At 41.9% G+C, this 27,524-nt stretch overlaps 1 protein-coding gene across 3 annotated transcripts in view; it reads right to left on the bottom strand.

The window, feature by feature from the left end:
- arap2 (ArfGAP with RhoGAP domain, ankyrin repeat and PH domain 2) overlaps nt 1–27,524 on the bottom strand; it is a 396,901-nt gene that overhangs the window by 339,144 nt on the left and 30,233 nt on the right. For all 3 annotated transcript variants that reach the window (XM_063043320.1, XM_063043318.1, XM_063043319.1), the window contains one exon: nt 5,676–5,810. The gene's annotated coding sequence lies outside the window, so the exon portion shown is untranslated. The remainder of the gene's footprint in view (nt 1–5,675; nt 5,811–27,524) is intronic.

The following is a 27,524-nucleotide window of genomic DNA, read 5'->3' as shown; positions in this document are numbered from 1 at the left end:
ATTGCAGACTGCTGTGATAAGTTTAACTTTCTACATATTGACTGGGACTTCCATACTGTAAAAGGACTAGATAGGACAGAGTGTGTCAAAGTACCAACAAGAGTGTACACCATACTTGATCTGCTATTAGGGAATAAGGCAGGGCAGGTGAGAGGGATTTGTGCAGGGGAACACTTTGCAACCAGTGACCACAATGCCATTAGTTTAAAAATAAATATACAAAAAGATAGGTCTGGTCCATGGGTTGAGATTCTAAATTGGAAAAAGACCAATTTTGATCGTATCAGAAAAGATTTGGCAAGTGTGGATTAGTATAGGCTGTTTTCTGGCAAAGTGTACTTGGTAAGTGGGGGGGCCTTCAAAAGTGAAATTTTGAGAATAGAAAGTGTGTATGTGCCTGTCAGAATGAAAGGTAAAGATAACAGGTGCAGCGAACCTTGATTTTCAAGAGATATTGAGGCCCAGATCAAGAATAAAAAAATGGAGGTGCATGGCCGGTATAGGCAGATCAAAACAAATGCGGTGATTATGGAGTCTAAGAAATGCAAGAAATATATCAGGAGGACTAAAAGAAGGTATGAGGTTGCCCTAGAGACAAAGTGAAGGGGAATCCTAAGGGATTCTATAGATATGTTGAGAGCAAGAGGATTGCAAGGGACATAATTGCTCCTCCGAGGATCAGAATGGTAATCCATGTGTGGAGCCAAAAGAGATGGGGGTGGCGGGAAACTTAATTTTTTTTTTTAATCTGTATTTACTCAAGAGACGGATAGACGGATAGGAGTGAGGTAAAGCAGCATCAACTTTCTGGACCCTACACAGCATACAGCGGTGGAGGTGTTTGCTATTCTAAGGCAAATTACAGTGGATAAATCCCCAGGGCCTGACAAGGTGTTCCCTCAGACCCTGCGGGAAGCAAATTCAGAAACTGCCAAGGCCCTAGCAGAGATATCTAAATCATCCTTAATGCCAGGTGAGGTACCAGAGGATTGGAGGATAGCCGATGTTGTTCCGCTACTCTAGAAAGGCTCAAAAAATAAACCAGGAAACCGTAGGCCAGTGAGCCTTGGGAAAGCTATTTGAAGATATTCAGGGGAACCTGATATACAAGTTTTTGGATAGACATGGACTGACTAAGAATAGTCAGCAGGGCTTCATGTATGGTATTCCCATGTCTGACCAATCTATTAGAGCTCTTTGAAAAAGTTACCACCAGGAAAGTTGAGTACGCAAGGCAGTGGATGTTCTCTACATGGATTTTAGCAAGTCATCTGACGAAGTGCAGCTTGGGAGGCCAGTCAAGGAAGTTCAGTCGCTCGGCATTCTAGATAAGGCAGTAAATTGGATTGGATATTGGCTTTGTGGGAGAAGCCACAGAGTGGTAGTAGATGGTTGCCTCACTGACTGGAGGCCTGTAACTAGTGGAGTGCTGGAGGAATCAGTGCTGGGTCCACTGTTGTTTGTCATTTATAGCAACGATATGGATGATAATGTGGTTAACTGGATCAGCAAATTTGCAGATGACACCAAGGTTGGGGGTGCAGTGGACAGCGAGGAAGGCTATCGTGGCTTGCAGTGGGATCTGGATGAGCAGGGAAAATGGGCTACAAAATGGCAAATGGAATATAATGCAGACAAGTGCGAAGTGTTGCACTTTGGATGGACCAATCAGGGTAGGTCTTAAACAGTGAGGAGTGTGGTAGAACAGCGAGATCAGGGCACTGAGGAGTGTGGTAGAACAGCGAGATCAGGGAATATAGGTCCATAATCCATGAAAGTGGCATCACAAGTAGATAGAGTAATAAAGAAAACTTTAGGCACATTGGATTTCATAAATTAAAATACTGAATACAGGAGATGGGATGTTATGTTGCATTTGTATAAGATATTGGTGAGGACTAATTTTGAGTATTGAGTGCAGTTTTGGTCACCTACCTACAGGAAAGTTGTAAATAAGTCTGAAAGAGTACAGAGAAAATTAACAAGGATGTTACCAGGTCTGGAGGACCCGAGTTATAAGGAAGGATTGAATAGGCTAGGACTTTACTCCTTGGAATGTAGAAGATTGAGAGGAGATTTGATAGAAGTATACAAAATTATACAAGATAGAGTAAATGCAAGCAGGCTTTTTCCACTGAGGTTGGGTGGGACTACAACCAGAGGTCATGGGTTAAGGGTGAAAGGTGAAAAGTTTAAAGGGAACATTAGTGGAAATATTTTCCCTCAGAGGGTCATGAGAGTGTGAAACGAGCTGCCAACCCAAGTGGTGTTTCAATATTTAAGTGAAGTTTGGATGGGTACATGGAGTACAGGTTGATGGGAGTAGGCAGTTTATATGGTTCAGCAAGGACTAGATGAGCCGAATGGCCTGTTTCTGTGCTGTACTTTTCTATGACTCTATGACCAGGAGAGCTATGCTGGCTGGAGTTAGGGCTTTATGCTTTGGTTCTTGGTCGAATCACTATGCCAAACAGGTCAAAGGGTAGAGGCCAGATTAAGAGTGGTCCGATGGTCCTCTGGGTTCAGGGGTTAAGTTCAGGGCTAAAAACCTTAACTGGTCAAACAAAACTGTTACAGAAACAGCAAGAAAGAATCCTTCTACATTGTGACTGTATTCTTGACTCTCCACACCGGACTTGCATGGCTGGCAGCAGTGAAAATTGAGAGGAAGATATTGGCACCATGAATGAAGCCCCAAACACCGCAAAGACCAAGATCAAAATTGGTTTCTGGAATGTATGAACCAAGTACAACACTGGCAAGCTGGCACAAGTAACTGCAGAAACAATGTTACTGACTACCTATACTGGACATCAATGAAAGCTGATGGACAGGGTCTGTCAGACTGAAGACCATAAGACATAGGAGCAGAATTAGGCCATCTGGCCCATTAAGTCTGCTCCGCCATTCAATCATGGCAGATCCTTTCTTTTTCTCCCCCTCAACCCCAGCTCCCAGCCTTCTCCCCGTAACCTTTGGTGCCATATCCAATCAAGAACCTATCAATCTCTGCCTTAGATATACCCAAAGACAACAACTGGTGAAACAGTTTTATCCTCAGGAAGGGAAGATAATGGTCTGGCTTCCATTTTGAAGAAAGGCTTTGAGAAGTGCGTGCAGGAGTGGAAGCCAATCAACAGTATGCTGATGACAGTCAGACTGAAAGGGAAGCAAATGAACATGACTGCGATCCAGTGCTATGCTCCAACTAATGATGTCAAAGAAAAGGACATCTTCTAGTGCTGCAAACTGAGATAGAGTTAACATCAACGTACTTTACATTAGGGATGGTGCTGACTGGCTAATGTGCAGTCTAAGTTTAGTACTAAGGCCAAAAAGGTTCCATTTTTGTCTCGTCTAACCACAAGACCTTCTTCCACATCTTTACAAGATCTTCTAAGTGACACTTTGCGAAGTCTTTGCAGGCAATGAGTGGTATATGTGGCTTAAATCTAATACTGCATATCAGACTGGTAACACCATCCCTACTGTAGAGTATGGTGGAAGCAGCATCATACTATATGGATTGTCCTGACGAAGGGTCTCGGCCCAAAATGTCGACTGTACCTCTTCCTAGAGATGCTGCCTAGCCTGCTGCGTTCACCAGCAACTTTTATGTGTGTTGCTTGAAACTGCAGCATCTGCAGATTTCCTCGTGTACGCTATATGGAGATGTTTTTTTAGCAGCAGGGACTGGAAAAGTTGGTCAGGATTGATGGGAAGGTGAATGCTGCTAAATACAGAGAGATCCTGGATGAAAACCTGCTAGCTGTGCCGGAAAGCTTAAACTAGGGAGGAAGTTTGTCTTTCAATGGGACAACGACCCAAACCACACTGTGAGATCAGCTATGGACTGGCTTCAAAAGAAGAACATTGATGTCCTTGTGTGGCCCTGTCAGAATCCTGACCTTAACCTGATTAAACATCTGTGGCAAGACCTCAAGATTGCAGTCCATTGCCACTCCCAGACACACTGGCACAGCTTGAGCAATTTTGCAAGAAGGAATGGAAAAATCCCGCTCCATCATGTTGTGCAAAGCCAATAGAGACATATCCAAAAAGCCAACTCACTGTAATAGCTGTGAGAGGTGGTTCAACTAAATACAAAGCAAAGTGGATGAATACTTTTGAGCTGCTGAAATCACAATTTTTAATTTTTAGTTCTGTTTTACGATCTTCCCTGTTTTGGGGGCTCTACTGGGAAAAAAGGAGCATGTGATTCACAAATAAAAATTCTCAATTAAATTGATCAAAGTCCCTGGTTGTAATATTTATGTGAACAAAAGGTTGGTGGGGAGGGGGGGGCGCTGAACACTTTTTCAAGGCACTGTATAATGCCCTAAAGGAAGAATTATCTATTCTTCTGTTTGTGTCCAGATTCCAGGACATAAAATGAAATGAAAACAGTTTTCTTTCCTGTAGAAACTCAACAATTACATCATCTTTGTTATTCTATAGATAAATAATTTCTTACATCCTTCTCCACAGCAAAAAATAATCACTGAGAAATAGTATGTTCTCCAGCAAATTAATCAAACCAGATACAACAGGTGTACTCACTAATTCACCAATTTAATGCCAAATACCCATGAAGGTTTATTATATTTTTGATGATCCTCTCCTTACTCAATAGCCTGCAGTTCATTCAGCTTGGTTTATACACACGTTAACCTTCAAGAACCTAAAGCTTTTTAGAAACCAAAGCTTCAACTACTTCTTCATTACTTCATTTTTAAAATAGTTTTAAACACAAGAAATGCATCTTTCTCAGTTCTGCATTTCTTTTGATCTCCAGAGATTCGCAGTGAGTTGGAATGGCAACTTATTCCTCAATGTCACAGCATTTCAGATATTAAGAATCACAGAATGAAAAAGAAAAAAAACTATTTCACAACTTCACAATTTATATTTAATAAAATGTTTCTGTATAGTTTTTGAATAATTTTTGCAGAAAAAGACATTGAATTTGATGGTGCTCTGTCATATTCAATTAATGATTACTTTTGTTTTAAATTTAGCATTGCTTGTATTTGTAATCAGAGGCTGGAGGACATTAATGAATAATTGAGTAAATGACCATTTAAAAGAATTCCCAACAAAATGACTGGTTCAGCAGTTCACACTTCCCAAATACTTTAAATTCAGAACTAAAACAACAAATGCACAAAAAACACGTTCAGTTTTTTTTTTAAGATTCATTCCGTCAAGTAAATCAGAGACAGCGTGTGGAGAAAAGCTACACCTATTTGCAGATGGTTCAAAACCTGGGGCCATAAACTGAAAACAAGTGGTGAAGGAATCAAAGAGGATGTGAAATAATTATTGTTTTTTTTTACACACATGCAATTGTTATAATCGGGAACTCACTGCTGGGAAGTTTGGTAGAAACAGCCAATCAAGGATTTCAAAACAGAATTAGATAGGCCCTTGAGGAAAAAGTGTTTGCAAAATCATGAGGAAATGGGACACAAATGGCTGCTCTACAGAACTAGGGTGGTGGGCCTCTCTCATGATACATCAATATTCTGATTGTATAATAACTACCGTCACACTGGACAGCGAGTGAATTCATTGTATGAAGTAACATACCTCTACTTCGACACAATTCACTATAACTTGGCTAGCTCAGTCAGACTCACTTTCTCTATTAACTGCAAGTCATTCAAACACCTTACCTTGCCTTCAGTAACCATACGTTGCTTCCATTTCTCAGTGCCGCTTTTCAAAATTTCACTGTTGAGTTCTTGGTCTCGTCTCTTCCTTCCTATTCTTACTCGCTTCGCATCACAGGACACAATGCTTATCGAACCCTGAAAGTAAAAACAAACTCCAGATATCAGAAATATAGAACGACATGAAATTCTTAAAAAACTCAACAGGTTGTACTGCATCTATGGGGAAAGTAAAGTCAATGTTTCAGATCAGAGACCTTTCATCAGAACTGAAAAGGGGACAAAAGGAGCTTTAAAAGATGGATGGAGGGGATGTCTCCAATAGGGTAAAAATGGAGTGGCACGGGGATAAGTTGTGGACAAAGTCATCTCCACTATTATCTGACAGCCATCTCAACTATACTACGTCCTACTCTGTCTCCTTGAAGAGCTCAACTCCACTCTCTTAGTTCCTTTGTCTCCATCTTGATTACTCTGATGGGTACTTTCTCTACTGGTGACTCTATAATGTCTTTATTTCTGAACTGATTCTTCCCCTCTACCGTTGCTAACAAAGCTCTTAACTGCCTCTCACCCATTTCCTGCACAGCTGCTGTCAATCCCCCACCCCACCTCCAGAACTGAACATATATAGAGTTCAAAAACGCAAACACAAGGAAATCTGCAGATGCTGGAAATTCAAGCGACACACACAAAATGCTGGTGGAACGCAGCAGGCCAGGCAGCATCTCTAGGAAGAGGTACAGGCGACGTTTCAGGCCGAGACCCTTCATCAGGACTAACTGAAAGAAGAGGTAGTAAGAGATCTGAAAGTGGGAGGGGGAGATCCAAAATGATAGGAGAAGACAGGAGGGGGAGGGATGGAGCTCAGAGCTGGAAAGTTGATTGACAAAAGGGATACAAGGCTGGAGAAGGGAGAGGATCATGTGACGGGAGGCCAAGGGGGAAAGAAAGGGGGAGGGGAGCCCAGAGGAAGATGAAGAGCAGGCAAGGAGTTATTGTGAGAGGGACGGAGGGAGAAAAAAGAGACAGAGAGGGGGAAAAAAAGGGAAAAAATAATAAATAAGTAAATAAGGGATGGGGTAAGAAGGGGAGGAGGGGCATTAACAGAAGCTGGGGAAGTCAATATTCATGCCATCAGGTTGGAGGCTACCCAGACGGAATATAAGGTGTTGTTCCTCCAACCTGAGTGTGGCTTCATCTTGACAGTAGAGGAGGCCGTGGATAGACATATCAGAATGGGAATGGGATGGGAATGGGATGGGGATACTGCCTGGCCCGCTGCATTCCACAAGCATTTTGTATGTTTAGAGTTCTCTTACTCCTCACCTTCTACCCAACAACCACTTTAGTCATTTCACCATCTTCCAAGTAATTCTACTGCTGGACACATTTCCCTCTCCTCCATTTTCAGTATTTCGTAAGGATAGTTCCATTTGCGACCCCTTCTTGCCCCTTTCCACTTTTTCTCTCTCTAGGAGTGGAGGAAATACTCAATCTGAACTGCTGGGTTTGTTCCCGTTCTGTATTTCAGAACTTAAACATTCTTTTACACAAGAGATTCTGCAGATGCTGGAAAACCAGAGGAACAAACACAAAATGCTAGGATGATGCAAAGGTCAGGCAGCGTCAAAGGAGAGGAATAAACAGTCAAAATTTCGGGCCAAGTCCCTTCATCAGGACACATTCTTTTGTCTATGCTCTCATCCTCTAACTGATTCTATTCACCCTGTGACCAGATAGCTTTGCTTACAGCTCATTTCCATAATTACCCTGATTTTACCTTATCTGAGATACCCCCTTCCCCTGCAGTTTAATAAGCTTCCTCCGTTTCCTTTTGAGAAAGGGTTTCAGATTTGAAGTGCTGACTCTGCTTCTCTTACTACAGACAGGACCCAACCTGCAGATTATTTAATTAATCATTTTAATTTGCTCTCAAAGTGGTCTCAACCTAGCATGTTATTTGTAAACTAAAGGTGCTCCATCAATGCAAATAGTTCTTACAGGTGAGAATAGTTCTCCATGGTGGCCTTTAAATGGTAGGCATCAGAATGTTGTTTCAGGATTTATAATCATTGTTCTATATATATGCAGTGCCCCTGAAAAGCCCTCAGTTTGTATTTAAAATTAACTCTAGCTGTGATGCTGAACTTATTTTCAACATTCATAATGCCAAATTTCCTTGCATGTCAGCTCTAATTGAAGGTTACGATGAAAGGAAATGCTATTTTAATCACTTACAATTGTCTTTTTTCTTTTGTTATATACAGAAATTTTAAAATAATGCCACAATTCAAGTAGTAAGTTATTTAATGACTCCCAAAAATTGAATGTTTTCCTCTCACACAGAAGTATTAATGTATGGTTCCAAAATCTTTAAGAGGCCCAGAAAACTACAGAAAATGGGCATGTTTAAAATTCAAAACAAATCAGAACAAGTTCAGCCAAATGCAAAGCTATGTATGCACTAGCAGTGGAATGCAGAGTGCCTTAATTTCTATCCTATGTTGAACCAGCAACACACAGAACAAAGCCACAATCATTGGCCAATACACAATAGCATCTGGTAGCAATGTCCAGCAGTATTATTTGCTGCACTCTTATTCAAATCTTCACAACACATCCATTCACACATTAAAGGTCAGCAAGGCAAGGTTATTATTTGCTTTAAACTCTGTTTGTGATTTTTTTTGCTGCAGGAGAACTGATTATTTATCAGGTTCCACCTGCCCACAACAGGAAAAAAAATAGGAAGGAATATGAAAAGATTTGTTCCATCCATCAAACTAGATGAATGGTGAGTTACCTGTTGGACCAAATCCTGAATGAAGCCCCTTTATAACCTTACAATGTTTTCTTTAAAGTCTGGCTTCCAGTGGCACTGCATGCAGTTAGTAAAGAGCAAGCAGAGAATCAGTATGAGTAAAAACAGAAAAGGGTTGAGAAAGGAGAACAGAAAGGCTAGGGAGAGGTGAAGTGAAGAGAAAAGCAGGAAGGAAAAAGTAAAAAAAATTAAAGACGAATTTAACAAGAAACAAGGCATTAAGGCATAATTAATTAGTGCAATTTAATGCCGGAGGTTCTTACTAGTTCTAAATTAGAACCAAAAAATGTATGGAAAATGATTATCAATATCGGAACAAACGCACAGCATCAGCAGGAGTGCCAAATTCAGACACAGCAAAGTTACTCTCTGAAGTGATACTTCAGCTCCCAAACAGTCCATAGACAACTCAGTACAGAAGGGGGGAGCCCCAGGACTACCTGGATGCATAGAGCACACAGGAGTGGTGACCCAGCTGATCTGGGAGGCAAGGGAGAACAGAGGAGACCTTGCAGCACTCTGGCTAGACCTAACCAACGCCTATGGATCCATCCCACACAAGCTCATTGAAACAACACTGGCAAGACACCATGTTCCAGAGATGATCCGAAACCTCATTCTGGACTATTACAGCAACTTCAGGTTGAGAGTCTCCTCAGAGTCATTGACATCCGCCTGGCATCGGCTGGAGAAGGGCATAATCACTGGCTGCACAATCTCGGTATCACTCTTCTCATTGGCCATGAACATGACTGTCAAGTCAGCGGAGGTGGAATTTAGAGGCCCCATGTCTAGATCTGGTACTCAGCAGCCCCCCCATAAGAGCATTCATGGATGACCTGACGGCGATGGCAACATCAGTCCCTGGGTGCAGATGGCTCCTTCAAGGGCTGGAACGGCTCATCTCATGGGCAAGGATGAGCTTTAAACCAGCCAAGTCCAGGTCTCTGGGCCTGAAGAAGGGAAGAGCAACCAACCGGTTCCGCTTTACCCTGGGAGGGATCCAGATTCCAACGGTGACAGGAAAACCAGTCAAGAGCCTGGGAAAGATCTTCGACAGATCCCTGAAGGACACAGCCGCACTTCAACAGATCAGGAGCGACTTGATAACCTGGCTCACCGCGATTGACAAATCAGGGCTTCCAGGAAAATTCAAAGCCTGGATGTACCAACACGGAATCCTGCCAAGGCTACTCTGGCCCCTTCTAGTCTACGTGGTGCCAATGTCAACAGTGGAGGCTCTGGAGAAGATCATCAGTCAGTTTCTCCAGAGGAGGTTGGGGCTCCCCCAGACCTTAAGCAGCATTGCCCTGTATGGGCATTCCATCAAGCTGCAGATCCCCATCAGCGGCCTATCAGAGGAATTCAAAGTCACTCGAGCCAGGGAGGTTATGATGTACCAAGACTCCTCTGATGTTAAAGTCACTTCGGCAGGAATTCGCATAAAGACCGGAAGGAAGTGGCAAGCACAGGAAGCTATCGACAGAGCGGAGGCACGGCTATGGCACAATATTTTGGTGGGCACTGTGGCGGGCAGGACTGGGCTGCTTTCCCAAACCACACTACAACAAAACCCATGGAAAGGAGAAGCATCAATTGGTTCAGGACGAGATACGAGAAGAAGTGGAGGAAGAACGATACAGCAAGATGGCCGGCATGTACAACCAAGGCTCCTGGACTAGATGGGAGCATGCGTAACCTCGCAAGTTCACCTGGACAGAGCTCTGGAGAGCCGAATCACTGCACATCAAGTTTCTCATCCAATCAATCAGTCTATGACGTTCTCCCAAGCCCGACCAACCTGCACAGGTGAGGCATGGCAAACACTCCAGCATGCCAACTGTGCCAGAAGAGGGGCACCTTGGAGCATATCCTAAGTTGCTGCCCGAGGGCACTGGGGGAAGGACGATACTGCTAGCGCCATGACCAAGTCCTAAGGTCTATGGCAGACGGAATCAGCACAGCGATTCAAGACAGCAAAAATCAGCACGCTCCCAAACAGGCCATCACCTTTATTAGAGCGGGGGTGAAGGCTCAACATCGGCCTAGCTCCTCGGGAGGGCTTCTTGCCACTGTACGAGACTGGCAGCTCCTAGTTGACCTGGGGAGGCAACTCAAGTTCCCAGAGAACATCGCAGCCACTCTGCTCCGCTTGGACATGGTGTTAATATTGAACTCCACAAAGCAAGTGGTCCTGCTGGAACTTACTGTCCCTTGGGAAGACCGAATTGAAGAGGGCAAAGAGCACAAGAGGGCTAAATATACAGATCTTGTTGCAGAATGCTGGAGCAATGGCTGGAGAGCTCGCTGAGAGCCAGTCGAAGTTGGGTGCCAGGGCTTTGTTGGCCATTCATTACAGAGGACTCTAAAACCCCTTGGGGTTAAAGGACTGCAGTGCAGAAGAGCCATCAGGAACATTCTGGAGGCTGCTGAAAAGGCCTTGCAGTGGCTGTGGATCCTGAGCGGGGATCCGTGGATTAGTGTGCCACTTGGACACAAGTCGGGGGCTGATCACCCCCAGCTGGGTCGCCCGGTCAAGGTTGTCTGATGATTAAAGACCCGAAACACCCTATGACCCCGGGTTCATCACTGAAGATGTGTCCAAGTAGCACAGTAGGTGTATTCTACAACTAAATCAGAACAGCTTCCCCATAAACTAGTCCAACATCAGCCTGACACAATCGTCTGCACCCAGAATCACATCTGCACCTCTTGATCACAATAGCTGGTTATGCCCCATCCCACCATGGCAGTGTCACACTGTGGATATGAAAACCTGTCTGCCTGCAGCATTGATTCCAGATTCCATGAAATCTCATGGCATTGCATCAAACATGAGGAAGGAAATGACCTAACCTCCTCTCAATCATAGAAATAAATCCATACATTGCTAACCAAAGGATAGTAACTTAGCAGAAAAAGTAGCAAGTCTGAAAATTGTGAGCAGTTATGAATGGAGGACATTAGCACCAAGAGATTAAATAAGAGAGGAAAAAACACAACCACATACAAATATGTAAAAAGATAAAGATATGTGAAGACAAATGGGGAACAAAGAAACAGCAGAACTAGTAAAACAAATACTTACGTCCTGTTTGCAAAAGAGGACACAAATAACTTCCCAGGCAAGCAATAGATTCAAGAGAGAATGACGAGGAGGAAATTAAATAATACTGTATGAGTGAAAAAGTACCAGAGAATTTAACAGAAATGAAACCTGATAAATCCACAAGGCCTGATAATCTAAAATCTAGAAAAGTTAATCAGTTATTAAAACAGTGTGCACATGGGGAGTCATCTTTCAAAATTCTACTGTTGTGTATTTAATCTTTCAGTAATATTCGAGCAATATTGTAAATAGATTGTTTGGTTAAGAATTCTTTGTTGTTTATAGACTTCATTAAGAGTTACGTGTAAAACTATGTGATATATCTCATTACAGCGTCGCATCAAAAGTGTGCGCCTTGCAAGAAGTAATGGACGAAGTAGACACTTTGTCCCCATTCTCCCTTTGCTTTCCTTTCAATTAGTTTTATGTTCTGGAGTTACAAGGCATCACATCTACAAATAACAAAACGATTCCCGGAGAATGAAGCTCGGTAACAACCCCACATGATCTGAAAAAGGAGCAAGAACCACAGACCTGTTAGCCCAACATCGGTGGAAAGGAAATCACTGGAGTTTATTTTAATGCATGTAATAACAGGACAACTTTTCTAATATCAATGGATCTACCAAAAGCCCATATGGATTTAAAGGAACAAAACCTGTGTTTCACTAAACTTCAAGAATGTTTCTTGAGGAGGTAGCCAAAAGAATAGATGATCACAAACATGTGAATGTGGTGTATTAGACCATCAGAATGTTTCTGATAAAAGATTATTTGCAAAATTAAGCACATGGAATTCAGAAGTAATCTACTGAAATTTAAAAGTAATGATCAAACAGAAAAACACAGTAAAAGTGAACAGGTTATTTTTTCGCTAACAGGGTACCTGAGAATCAGTATTTTGGCCCCATATGCACCAATGACTTGTGTGACCATCGTAATGATGTAACTAACTTCATTATTCCTCAGTTTGTTGACTACATGAAACCAGGGGGGAATTATTAGTCAGGACAAGATTTTCCAGAGACTTCAAGGCTCTTTAAACACATTAACTGAGTGTGCAAATACATGGCAAGAGTCTACAACACAGATAAATGTGAAATTATCTATTTTGGCAGAAAGTAGATATACAGAGTATTGAAATGGTGGTAAGTTTGGGAAATGCTAATGTACAAAGGGAGGCAAGTGCATTCATACATCATTTACTGAAAGCAAGCTTGCAACTAGCATACAAAGAAAAATTGAGTCAACCAGCCCAGACGGAATTCACTATAATTTAGAACAACATGGAAACCTCCAAAAATCTGACAGTTTGGCAGTGTCGTTGCCGAAGATGCTGGAGAGTTTTAGACCACAGGTCAGAGACTCTGAATAAGGATAAAACATTTAGGTCTGGGAGCTGGAGGAGAAATTTCTCACTTAGAGAGTGGGGAACCTTTTGTATTCTCAATCACAGAAGGCTAAACTCCTCAAATATTCAAAAAGATTCAAACATCATTTATTATCAAAGTATGTATGCAGCGTACAACCCTAAGATTTGTCTTCCCTCAGACAACTACAAAACAAAGAAACACCACGGAACCCATTCAAAGGAAACATCAAACATACAACGTGCAAAAAAAGAACGAATCGCACAAATGGTAAAAAAAAGCGAAAAATACAGAATATAAACCACCAAACCACAGTCACTCAAACAGTCTGGGAACATACAGTTTATTTCAGTTCAGTTCAATTTAGCACTGTATCATTTGTTGACTGCAGGCTATCAAACCAGTCCACTCTGATCAAAATCACACAAAACAACAATAAAATAAAGGAGTAACTAGAAACACTTCACAACATGGACTAGAGTCCAGTCCACAAACCGCATCGACTAAACCTTGCCCAAGACCCAAGACTCCAGCAGCAGCGAGTGAGAGTGAGAGGGAGGGAGAGGGCGAGACGGGTCAAACGCAGACAGATGGCACCGAACAGTCACTCGCCTTCTGCTCTCATCCTCTTTGATTTCAAACTTGCCCGACGCTTTAATCGGCGAGAAGTGCAAGTCAACCATGGGCTCGCAATCCATCTCCAGGCTTCTTGGCCTCCAGGTCACACCACACTTGAAACCCAATTTAACTCCCTCAGAGACAGCAAAGCTCCAGATCGCTCAAATGGCCCAAAAGCACAACATCAAAATGTATATCACGTTCCAATAGCAGCAGAATCCTATTTGAAAGAAGTAGAAGTAAAAGCTGTCGTTTTGTGAACTGTCTGAAGGACAGCGCCTTTGGTGTCACTTTGCTCCGACTGAAGGTGCCGATCATATTTCTAGCTGCAGGAAGGATGTAACTAGTGGAGTATCCAAGGATCAGATCTTGGTCCTCAATTACCTATTGTATATTATTAATAATTTGGAAGATGGGAGAACATTGCCAATATCAGGAAAAAAGGTAGGAGTCATGCTGTGATGAGGATATTCAGACTCAAGGTTATCTGGTCTCTGCAACAGGAAACAAATGGTTTGAGTGCGTGGATAAAGAGATTTTAATGTGGGAAACTGTAAGGTACAGACTTCAGTTAGAAGAATCCAAAGGCAGGCTATTAGCCTCATAGAAGATGCAAAAGAGAGATGCATGCGTTCTGCATGAATGAAAAAAGTTAGCAAGAAAGTGCAGCGATTGCGAAGGATGACAAATGGCACATTGACCTTTACTGTAAGAAAGATGGAGTAACAACTGCACAGTTACACCTTGAGCACAAAGCACAACTTTTGGCCTCTTATTTAAGATATATGTATATAATTGCAGACAGAATAAAAGGGATGCATTACTCTAGTTTGTGGGATAAGTGGGGTCATTTACGATGGTTACACAAGTATCCTGTGCTCTTTAGAGTTTAAAGAATGAAGTATGATCTTATTGAAAGATGTAAAATTCCAGCAGGGCATAACAGGTTAGCATAAGGAGACTGAATGAGAGATCATGTTAAAAAATAAAGAGTAGCCATTTAAAACTGAGCTGCACAGTAATTTCCACTTGCAGAAGTATGGTAAACGTCTGGAATCCCTCATCATGAAGGGCCATGGAGGCTAAATCATGGAGGCAACTGAAAAGGCAGATAAAGTTTTGAAATTAAGAGAAATGACCGTACTTGGTCCAACCAAGCAGAGTCCACTGCCAAGAAGGCCCACCAGCGCCTTTATTTCCTGAGAAAACTAAAGAAATTTGGCCTGTCCCCTAAAACCCTCACTAATTTTTATAGATGCACTGTAGAAAGCATTCTTCTAGGGTGCATCACAACCTGGTATGCAAGTTGTCCTGTCCAAGACCGAAAGAAGCTGCAGAAGATCGTGAACACGGCGCAGCACATCACACGAACCAATCTTCCGTCCGTGGACTCACTTTACACCGCACGCTGTCGGAGCAGTGCTGCCAGGATAATCAAGGACACGACCCACCTAGCCAACACACTTTTCGTCCCTCTTCCCTCCGGGAGAAGGCTCAGGAGCTTGAAGACTCATACGGCCCGATTTGGGAACAGTTTCTTTCCAACTGTGATAAGACTGCTAAACGGATCCTGACCCGGATCTGGACTGTACCCTGCAAATATCCGGACATGCCTCTCGGTTTTTTTTTGCACTACCTTACTTCCCATTTTTCTATTTTCTATTTATGATTTATAATTTAAATTTTTAATATTTACTATCCATTTGTAATCCAGGGAGCAGGAAGCGCAGAATCAAATATTGGTATGCTGATTGTACGTTCTAGTATCAATTGTTTGGAGACAATAATGTAAATGACAACTAAAAAGAAATAGAGGCCTTGGACAAATTAGCTACGATCATATTGAATAGCAGGACAGGCTTGAAGGGTCAGGTGGTAGAACACATTTGTGTTCTATGGACATCAAAGGGCACAGGAAAGCACATCAATACGGTTCTGAGGTACAGCACGTCGGTCCCAATCATACAGAATGCTGCAGCAGCCTTGAGGATCATAAGACATAGTTGCAGAATGAGGATACTCAGCCCATCCAGTCTGCTGTGCTATTCGATCATGGCTGATTTATTATCTCTCTTAACCCCATTTTCATGTCTTCCCTCTGTAACATTTGACACCCTTACTAATCAAGAACCTATTTACCTCCACATTAAATATACCTAATGACTTGACCTCCATAGCCATCTGTAGCAGTGAACTTCACAGATTCATCACTGGCTTCATAGCTGTGGGCTCACTTCAATGAACTACAATTCCAGTAAAGTGGTGGCCTGTGTCACTTTTAAATGCATTTTGAATGATCACGAGATCCTGCTGGATATTAACAACTTAAACCACTGCAGGTCTATCAGTGAGTTGCTCGCTGGCAGAGAAAATTAAGGAGCTGCGCATCATGCTGCTGTCACAGTCGAACGAGGCTCACAGTCTAAAGCCAAGTGACCACCTTGGTCACTTTCCTTATGATCAGAAGACCCCTTTGGAATGTCAGAGGTTTGATTTACTGATTAATTGGTGGTGAGCCGGGCAGATGGTGGGAAAGTTGCACGGTCTCAGTCAGAACAAGGACTAGGCCTCAAGCCATGTTGTTGCCTGTCTACAGCCACCAAGAGCAAGGTGTCGAAGCCGATGTGCTCCACTGGGCGGGGGGGGGGGCAGCGCGTAATGCAGCATTCCATGATGGAGTCAGTGCTGCCCCCCACCCAGTGCTTACTCGGTGGAAGACAAGCTGCATTGTGGTTGACTGCAGATTTCGGTGGCTTTCAGTTGGACTCAGCATCAAGATGGACAGAGGCATCGGAGCCTGTACACTCCACCTGAGACAAAGTGGCACAGCATTTGGCCTGGACTTGGGGCTGTCCCCTCCCTCATCCCTCCTATTGTACCCTAGAACAATGGCCACGGGATCTCAACTATATACGTATATGTTTTGCATGATAGTGTTTTATTGATGTCCTATGTGTGCTTGCCATCTTGGATGTCCAAGGACTAGACCTCAAACTGCAGTGGCACCTGTTTACAGCCACCAGGGAAGAGAGGCTGAGTGAGTACGTTCCACCGGGGTAGTATGGCACAGGGTCAAGGCTGGGGTTGGGGCTGCCCCCCACGATTCGCTTGGCAGTAGACAAGCTGTATTGTGGTCAACTGCAGATTTCAGTAGTATTCATTGAGTGGCTGTATCTTTCTATCTTATACACACTATGTGTGTGCTTTGTGCTGTGTGTGACTGTTGGAACTCTGTTTCTCGTTGTAGCAGTTTTCTGCAAAAGTAGTGAGCCCTGCTGGTAGAATGTTTTGGTTTCAGCTAAAGAGACCCTGGTGTTCAACCTAGGAATATAGAGTCAGCCAATCAGGATGGTGTGATCAGGGGAAGGTTCTAGAGAGAGTGGGGTGGAGATTTCTGACAGACAGTAGTCTTTTGGCAGGAACTACAGAGGGGGACAGAAGGGAAGATGCCACAGAATGTCATTGGAAGGACAGTCCGTATTGCAGGAAGTGCTTTGTGCAGATGAATGGCTCCAAGGAGAAAGGACTAATACTCCTGAGAGAGAGTCAGTTTGCTCAAAATGGATTTCGAGGAAAGTCCAGACAGTGGCGGGTGCTTTCATACAGACCATGGGCTCCATGCCATAACAGTTATACTCAGCTTTTGGAAGCGATGAGCTCTAACTGTCATGTCCACATTTAGACTGGTCTAACTGTAATGGGCCCTTTTATTTCTTTTCTTCTTTCAATAACTGTTTGATGAAGTTGAAATTGGTAAATATACTTTATAATTTTATGCTGTGTACGATGTTGTTATTTCTTGCCAATCGATAATTCTATGTCGGCAATATTGACACAGAATTTGCTCAGATAGAGGTTTCTTTGATCAAAACATCACAACATTCCTGTTCGGTAAAACTCCAAAAATCATATAGACCCTAGACATATATTGTTTACGAAAGGTAGCGTTCTCACCACTGAGTCATGTGGCTGGTGAGAGGGTTACACATGTATGGTTGAATTCTCAAATTTATTTGCTTATTTTTATTATTTGGATGATTTTTTCAATACAGTCTTTATGAAAACTGGTTCTATGGGGTTTCTTTGTTTCGTGTCTGAATCTCAAGGTTATATGTTGAAAACATACTTTGATAATGAATGTAATTTGATTCAAAGTTTTCGAACTTTGAATGTGAATAAAGAAATCCCTCCCATTTTTGTTCTAAAGGGACATCTTTGTATTCTGAGGCTGTGTGCTCTGGTCCTCCACTCCCACACTACTGGAAGCGTCCGCTGTAAGGCCAAATGACTTACACCTGGCCTTACTGTTCAAGGTTTCTTTGTTCCTCAGCTTATGAAGTGGTGTTCCTTTGTGTCAAGCAATACTGGAAAGAATCACAAGGGGTTGCCAAGGCACCCGATGTGCTTCAAAGGCCATCACTGATGGGGCTGCCCAAGTTCTACGTGTGCAGTGATATGTTAATGAATGTGAAAGGTAATTGCAAGAATCCTAGTATTAATAGAATGGTCACTAATGTAACTTCAGAGATGCATCTGATACAACTGGTCACTTTGTGGAGACAACATCCATTATCGGCACTGTGGTGACTTCCACTGAGGTATGCAGCGTTACAAATCGCCTATGTAGAAAGGATACAGAGCCTTTGGAGTGGGTGTAAAAGGGGTTCATTGAAATGCTGCACTGAATTGAAGGGTATCAGCAAAGAGGAGCAGTCGAACAGACTTAGATCATTTTTACTGGAGTGGAGCCTGTGAGGGGATCTGATAGCAATTTATAAAATTTGAAGAGAATAATCAAAGTCTCTTTGCCCGGGTGGAAAAGTTTAAATATTACAAATAGTTTAAAGGTGAGGAGAAGGAAGGTTTAAAGCAAGGGTGCAAGATACATTTTGTACATAGAAAGAGGTTGGAACCTGCAGCTCACTGCCAGAGGAAGCATATATCAAAATGATGTGAAGAGTTATTTAGACAGCACAGAGACAGGCAGGGAATAAGAGAGATATGGACCATGTGCAAGCAGATCAGACTAGTATCACGGTCAGTATAGACACTATGGGCTGAAGGGCCAATTTCGGTGCTGTACTATTTTGAGATAGGCTCAAAATAAAACTTAGACTTGGCTGAAAAAAGCAAAATTGAAAGTTCAAGGTAAACTTTATTATCAAAGTACATATATACAGCATATACAGGTTTCCCCCACCATCCAAAGGTAGTGCGTTCCTATGAAATGGTTCGTAAGCCGGAATGTCGGAAAGCAAAGAAGCAATTACCATTTAATTATATGGGAAAATTTTGTGAGCATTCGCAGACCCAAAAATAACCTACCAAATCATGCCAAATAACACAAAAAACCTAAAATAACAACAACATATAGTAAAAGCAGGAATGATATGATAAATACACACCCTATATAAAGTAGAAATACTTTTCCACAATCATTGCCTGAACTTTTCTCTGTAGCAAAAATCTCACGCAAGCGCTCTCGGCAAAAACACGGCGCAAGCGCTTTCCAGTAACCTTTAAGCTATGAAGCTGCCAAATCATACCAAGTAACACGTAAAAATACACAGCCGATATAAAGTAGAAATAATGTATGTACAGTGTAGTATCACTTACGGGAATCAGGAAGACAGCGCAGAGCACGCTGATGATGGTGTGTTACACTGAGTTGTCGGAGTTTGGGTGGTGCAGTGGCTCCCACCCTCCAGGCAGCGAACTGATACTGATCCGCGAAGCATGCAGGAGTACAGCGGTAGCCCGGGGGCACACAGCACATCTTTAAGAAAAAAGCCGAAATAAACATGCTAATTAATTTGGTGCTGCCCAGCACGTAAATGTCGGCCAGATCAGAGGCGACGCAATCGGCAATCGCCTCTGATCTGGGCCGACAATTACGTGTCGGCAGCACCTAATTAATTAGCATGTTTATTTGGGCTTTATTCTTAAAGATGTGTTGTGTGTCTCCCAGCTACTGCTGTATTCTCCGCAAATCGGCATCTGCCCGCAGCCCGGGGGTTGGGGTGGTGGGACACTGCGGTGTCATCTCATCATCGATCAGAGCAGGCAGATCATCTTCTCCTATCTCTGCCTGCCTTGATGTCGAAGGTCGAGGTCCGTCGTCTGCCGTGGCAAATGTGGAAGGCTTGCTTGACTGCTGAGCCTCACGCATTTTTCTATCATACAGTTCTTTGTAAGGGCTCAAACCATCTTGCAAATATACCCTAAACCAACATACCCTTTCAAAATTAAAGTCATACTTTATCATTACTCATTCGGTTTCGATTGCTATCCTTTCCTCTTCCAATTGCATCAGCTCTTCATCTATCAGTTCCTGGTCATGGGATGCCAAAACCTCTTCAACATCATCTTCGTCAACTTCCACAAGCCAAACTCACTTTGTCCTTACTTCGTTCACCACGATCAAAACGCTTAATTATGTCTAGTTTTACACGAAGTGTAATACTCTTACGAGCTCTTTTAGGCTTTTCGAACACCTTAGAATTCATCTTGCTAACGGCTGCTCACAGGCACGCGTTTAAGCAATGCAGGTGAGAATGCCATTCCGAATCCGGGGGAGAGCGGCTGCTCGAGGCGCGCGCTGCCTTTTATCGCGTGCTGATTTTTTTTATCGTGTGCTGCTTTTCTCGCGCGCTGCCTTTCTTCATAACAGTGAAAACACCTTCTGTTAGCGAAAACACCTTCTGTTAGCGAAAACAGGTCTTTCGCAACAGAGAGGTTTCGTAAAGCGAACGTTCGAAAAGAGGGGGATACCTGTACACAACTGACATTCATTTTCTCATGGGCATACTCAATAAATCTATAGAATAATAAATATAACAGAATCATTATAACTACAACTGGGGCATTCAACCACAGTGCAGAAAGCAACAAACTGTGCAAATACAATAAATAATAAATAATAATAATAATAATAAGCATCGAGAACATGAGATAAAGAGTCCCTGAAAGTGAGTCCATTGGTTGTGGAAACAGCTCAATGATGGGGCAAGTGAAGTTGAATGAGATTATCCCTTTTTGGTTCAAAAGCCTAACGGTTGAGGAGTAAAACTTCCTGAACCTGGTGGTGAAGGTCCTGAGGCTCCCGTACCTTCTTCCTGATGGCAGCAGTGAAAAGACAGCACATTCTGGGTGGCAGAGGTCCCTAATGATGGATGCTGCTTTCCTGTGACAGCATTTCGTGTAGATGTGCTCAATAGTTGGGAAGGTTTTACCCATGGTGAAGTTGCCATTTCCACTACTTTTTGTGGGATTTTCCATTCAAAAGGCACAGGTGTTTCCATACCAGGTTGTGAGGCAGCCAGTCAATATACTCTCCACTGCACATCTATAAAAGTTCCTCAAGGTATTAGACAGATGAACCAAGATGAGATACGTGCATGAGGCACCGATCATCTATAACTAGGAATATGTACAGCACAACCTGCAACCTCAACATCTGACATGGACCTTACTTTAACATTGCACTCAAGCAGGGAATGAAACTTGGTTCAATGAATGTCAAAGGACATGTTCGAAACAGCCCCAGGAGTACCTATAAATTAGATATCAACTTGCATGCTAATCTGCAAAAACAGGATGCAATAAACAGATGCACGTGATCTGACTGGGCAGTAATTTATCATCAAACCCTAGTGTTGACACATATAGAGTTCCAGGAATTAGACTCACTGGCAACGAACAAATTACTCCAGAGAATTATTGCTTTCAGTGGGGGGGTAGGGGGGCAAGTGGGGAGAATAGTTTGACCAAAAGAGCATCAGCAATTTGGAAAGAAAATGACTGTACACATTTACCTTTACAGCTGATCCCTTAAAGGATATAAATTAGTCATTGATTTATAACATAAGTTACTCATTTACTACGATTTATTGTTTGCATATAATTCTCTTTTTAAACACTTCAAGAGATGAACATTATTAAATTAAAAAGGTACGTTCCAATGCGAATGGAAAGATAAACGCAAAAGATTGGAATTGATTTATTCTTGTTGTATGTGCCAAGACATAGTGAAAATCTTTCTTGTATACCAATCATATAGATCAAATCATTACACAAAACAGTGTGGTAAAACAAAATAAAACAAGAATAATACACAACAAGTTGTAGCCTCTATAGAAAAGGCACAGTGCAGGCAAACATCAAGGTGCAAGATTATAATGAGGTAGATCATGAGGTTAAGAGCCCATCTTATTGCACTAATGAACCTATTAATAGTCTTAAACACAAAATAATCTGCAGATGTAGGGGTCAAAGCAACACTCACAACACGCTGGAGGAACTCAGCAGGTCGGGCAGCATCCGTGGAAACGATCAGATGACGTTTCGGGCTGGAACCCTTCGTCAGGACTGTAGAGGGAAGGGGCCCCCTCTACAGTCCTGACGAATGGTTCCGGCCTGAAATGTCGACTGATCGTTTCCACGGATGCTGCCTGACCTGCTGAGTTCCTCCAGCGTGTTGTGAGTGTTGCTATTAATAGTCTTATAACAGCAGAGCAGAAGTTGCTCTTGAGCCCAGTGGTACGTGGTTTCAAGTTTCTGCAGCTTCTGCCTGATGGAAGGAAGGAAGAAAAGAAAGTGTCCAGGATGTGCAGGGTCTTTGGTTATGCTGGCGGCTTTACTAAGACAGCAATTAACATAAATGCAGTCTATGGAGGGGAAGCTGGTTTCTGTGATGTGTTGTGCAGTGTCAAGGATGCAGTTGCAGAGGGAGGTGTTAACTCTCAGAGTGCAGAGTTTGGGAGACGAGTTTGCTTTGAATTATGGTACTGAAGGTAGAGAAGTAGTCAATAAATAAAAGCACGACACAAGTGTCCTTATTATCCAGATGCACCAGAGAAGAGTGCAAGGCCAGGGAGATGGTATCTGTCATTGAAATGCTCTTGGCAGTGGGTCGAGGTTGCCTGGAAGACTGGAGTTGATGCGTGCCAAGTCCAGCCTCTTGAGGCAATTCGTGATAGAAAATATTAGACTGTGCTGCAGTAGTCATTAAGGCACATTACTTCGTTTTTCTTAGGTACCAGAAAGATACTGGCCTCATAAAAGCAAATGGAAATCACTGATTGAAGCACAGCAAGGTTAAGAATATCTGCAAATATCCCTGCCAGCTGAGCTGTGAAGAATCTGAGGACACAGCCAGGGACACAACCAGGATCCAATGTTTCCCAATGGATTCATCTCCAGAAGACTGATCTTATGTTTGCAACAGTGGCTGGGGGGTTTAGATGCACCAGAAGCTCTCGAGGTTGTTGGTGACATACCAATTTCCCTTCTGTTCGAAATGTGCATAGAATGTCTTAACCTTGTCACGAAGGAATATGTTGTTGTCAGTGATGTGTCCCATTATAGCATGAGCCCTGCCACAACTGATGGCTGAAATGTGACTCAATCTTAGACTGATAGTCTCTTGACATTGCATCTTGATTTCCTGTAAAGGTCAAGGTCACCTGATATTCAGTTCATCCATGACTTCCAGTTCGCAAACACTGGATCATTTGCTTTAGTACACAATCCTCAACACATTTGCTGATAAATTCCATGACAGGAGCGACATACTATCTAGGTTGGTAGCTAAGATTTTCAACATAGTCCAGTCTACTGCCTCAAAGTAGTCACATAGAATCTCATCTGTTGCCTCAATTGAAAACCTCAGATAAGCTAAAGTTCTAAAAACTGATGGAAAAACATGAATGCAAATGAATGAGACATTAAGTAGCTTAGAAATGATAACAAAAATGGCTATGTTGTTAACAGGAAAACCTTCAGTTTCAGAAGAATAAAGATGATCATTTGGGTAGAAATGTGACTTATATTCAATCCATGAAGCTTAAGGTGATACATTTGGGAATGCGCAATAAAGAAAGAATACACATTAAATAGAAGGATAACGAACTACAGAATTACCAACACTTCGGGGTATAAATCTATGGATCTTTAGTGACAGCAGGAAAGATAAACAAGGTGAGTAAAAGCTCATGAAATACTTCCCTTCATTAATCAAGGCACTGAGTAAAAGAATGGAGTACAAAGATTAGACCACAGCTCTGATACAGGGATACAGTTCTTGTCAAACTGCAGGAAAGATGCATATGCACTGGAAAGGGAGCAGAAATTTCCAAAATGCCACCAAGACTGAGAAATCACTGAAGCACATTTTTGATTTTTGCACTTGAAACTATAAGCTGAAAAATCTTGTTCTATCTGCACAGCTCAGCAAACTAACATTAGTAAAAAGCCTGGTAGGGGTGATGGTAGTCGGGTACATTTGAGACATTTAAGAAACAGTTAGATAGGCACATGGATGATCGGAAAATGAGGGAAGGGCTAGATTGACCTTAGACTAGGTTAAAAAGGTGGCACATCATGGGATAAAGGGCCTGTACTGTGCTGTAATGTTCAAAGTTCTATGTTCACCATCTCCACTGATTGAATACAAGTTGAGCACTCCTTATGCAAAATCAGAAGAGTTTAAGATTTTAAATATATCATGAGATAGCCATCATTTCCATCTCTGAATTTATGTGCTACCAGTGAGCAGTCTTGTATTACACTTGTCCATCATGCATATACTCAAGTGAAAATTATTGCATACTATTAATTTAATGGAACATAATGTGTGTAGGATAACAAAAACAGCAGAGCAGAATTGTGAGAATACCTGAATCAGTTGTTGAACGATAAACAACTGCAAGCTTTAAGTACCTACCTACAATGCCGTGTTTTGATTAAAAAGTTACAGTACATTTTATTTGTATTTTACTTTATTTTAAGTTTTATGTAAGGCATAAAAACAATTAAGCATTGTAGACTTGTTCTAGAGTTAGATTTTCATCAGCAACAATCTTAGCCAACTCAATCTTTCTGCTGCTTCATGATCAGCAGACACTATCATTAATTTTTTAAATCTTTAAAAATTTAATGTTGTACTTCTTAGATTTCTGAAACAGGCCTGCTGGATATTCACAATTACCTTAAATTTTCAGTCCATCATATTAGATCTTTGCTTATTCATGATCAGCATCCCGTTCAGCTGCACATGTTCACTCTGAAGATGCCAAATCCACCCTTTCAAATACACATTCCAGATCTTCATTTTTGACTTTATGCAGTGTTTTCCTATTTTTCACTAACTTCTGTTCATTACATATGTGAGGTGATTTCTCAGAAATGTCTGTGGCGTGCAAAGACTTGCACATCGCCTGGGAATCTTCCCAGCACCTTGTGGAATTTTCCATTTGTAATGTCATGGCAGTGCTCAGAAGAAATTTCAGAGTTTTTCAGATTTTGTATTGTTAAATAAGGGTTACTCATTCTGTACTTTCAGTTTCTGACTCAAGAATTTGAACAGTATTGCTGTTTCCTGCTTTAGTCTTAAAATCTCAAGTTGAAACATGAGCGGGTAATACCCAAGTACTTTCACAATTTTTCATATTTATATTTCCCAAAAGTTTGTTGAAAGCCTAATGGGTGTTTGAAACTACATTTGTACATCAACTACTTCGACTGATACAAGAAACTTCAAATCACTCAAATATTTTTGAGTGAATTCCCTGGAAAGGCATTGCAGTGGGATTTTGACTGGATACTCGCAAAGAATGAGTTTTATTAATTATTAAGCATCCATTGGGATCAGTAGACATTTCTCAATTTTGAATAGTTATCTAGGTTAATTTAATTGTCCCATTTCCCCTACAGAAAGAATATCATTCTAACACCATGCAGCTGGAACACTTGGCACTAGGAAGACCCTGTTTAAGCGTTCCTATTGAGCGAACCAGCATGCGGGAAAAAAAATGGGCCGTGAATTCAAAATCTCACCATAACAACCATCGTATTTTTACTCTTTGTTAATCTTCTGACTAAATGTAAAGGCTCCCAAACCACACACCTTCAACTCCCTTAATACTTGGTACCCACCATCACTGCACAATACAGTCAAAGTGGTTACACAAACCAGGCTGGCAAAAACAGTTCTAAAACATAATGATCTAAAATTGTCACCTTTCTCGGCAGGGTACTTGCATAGCAAATGCTAAATATGGAAATGGTCAATTGAGGTATTATTTTAATGTCAAGGGAGTGCCAAACTAAGCAACCATAGAGGATTTGGGCAAATCTTGAGAAACTCAAGCATTTTACTTAATTATATTTTGTGGTTTTGCTCTGAATTGTTAAAAATCCTTTGCTTCAGAAGTTTGATAGTCCAACTACAAGACCTCGCTTAAGATTGCACAGGCAGTTCCAAACAATGAGCAAGCTAATTCAATACAATTGATTCAAGTAAAGTGTGACTTCTTGGTATTTCAACTGATGTTAACTCAGTGAGTCAACATTATGAAAAATATTTTTTCTTTACTAATTTGAAAGATGAAGTATTAAACCACTGTTTATTTCCGAACCAGAATATCCGGTATTAAAACATGATCCTTGAGGAAGCACACAAACCAAGAAATTCAATACACATAATGGGGAAAAGAAATTTTACAATTTAATGTATGCAAACAAATAAGCAAAAATCTGATATAGATCAAAGGTCCAGTAAAAACTGTGATATCAAACTTCAGATACTTACAAGATTACAGTCATAGATCACTGCAGCACAAACAGGCCCTTCAGCCCATTGAGTCCATGCCAAGCATTTCATTTAATCCCATCAAACCATACCTGGACCATAGCCCTCCATATCCCTCCCATCCATGTACATATCCAAAACTACTCTTAAATGTTGGGATTGAACCCGCGTCCACCACTTCCAAGGGCAGGTTATTCCACACTCTCACCACCATCTGAGTGAAGTAGTTCCCCTTAAATATTTCACCTTTAATCTATTACCTCTAGTTCTAGTCTCACCGAACCTCAGTGGAAAAAGCCTACTTGCATTTACTCTATGACCCTCAAATGTTTTATTCCCCAATCAAATATCCCCTCGATCTCCTCTGCTCTCAAGAGAATAAAGTCCCAATCTATTCAACACTTCATTATAACTCAGGGCCTCAACTACTGGCCTTGTAAATTTTCTCCACACTCTTTCAAGCCTATTGATATATCTTCCTGTAGGGAGGTGACCAGAACTGCACAGAACATTCCAATTTAGGCCTCACCAATGTCTTATACAACTTCAATACAAAATCCCATTTCCTGTACTCAATATTCATGAAGGCCAATGTGCCAAAAGCTTTCTTTACAGTCCTATCTATCTGTGGCACCGCTTTCAAGGAATTATGGACCTGTATTCCCAGATCCCTCTATTTTACTGCACTCCTCAGTGCCCCACCACTCACTGCATACATTCTACCCTGGCTTGTACTCACATATTACAGTACCTCACGCTTGTCTGTATCAAGTTCCATCTGCAATTTCCCACTTGGTCCATGTCCTGCAAATTTTGACAGCTTTCCTTGCTGCCCACTATGATCCCAATCTTGGTGTCATCCACAAATTTGCTGATCCAGTTAACTACATTATCATCCAAACCATTAATACAGGTGACAAATAGCAATGGACCCAGCACCGATCTATTCAGCACACCACTGGCCACAGGCCTCCACTCAGAGAGGTATACATCTACTACCACTCTCTGGCTTCTCCCATTGATGCCAACGTCTTAACAATTTACTAACTCATCCTGGATACCAAGCTGCCGAGTCTACTTGAACAGCTTCCCATATTGAACTTTGTTAAAGACCTTGCAAAAGTCCATGTAGACAATATATACTGCCTTGCCTTCATCAACTTTCCAGATAAACTTCAAGAAACTAAGAGTGGTTAGACAGAATCAGTCATGCACAAAGCCATGCTGACTATACCCAAGCAACCCTGTCCATCAAAATACTCATATATCTGGTGCCTTAGAATATCTTCCTATATATTTACCCATTACTGACACCAGTCTAACTGGCCTATAATTTTCTAGC

This window comes from Mobula hypostoma, chromosome 3 (genome assembly GCF_963921235.1).
Source record: "Mobula hypostoma chromosome 3, sMobHyp1.1, whole genome shotgun sequence".
NCBI classification, from domain to species: Eukaryota; Metazoa; Chordata; class Chondrichthyes; order Myliobatiformes; family Myliobatidae; genus Mobula; species Mobula hypostoma.
This window is presented reverse-complemented; position numbering and strand designations above follow the sequence as displayed.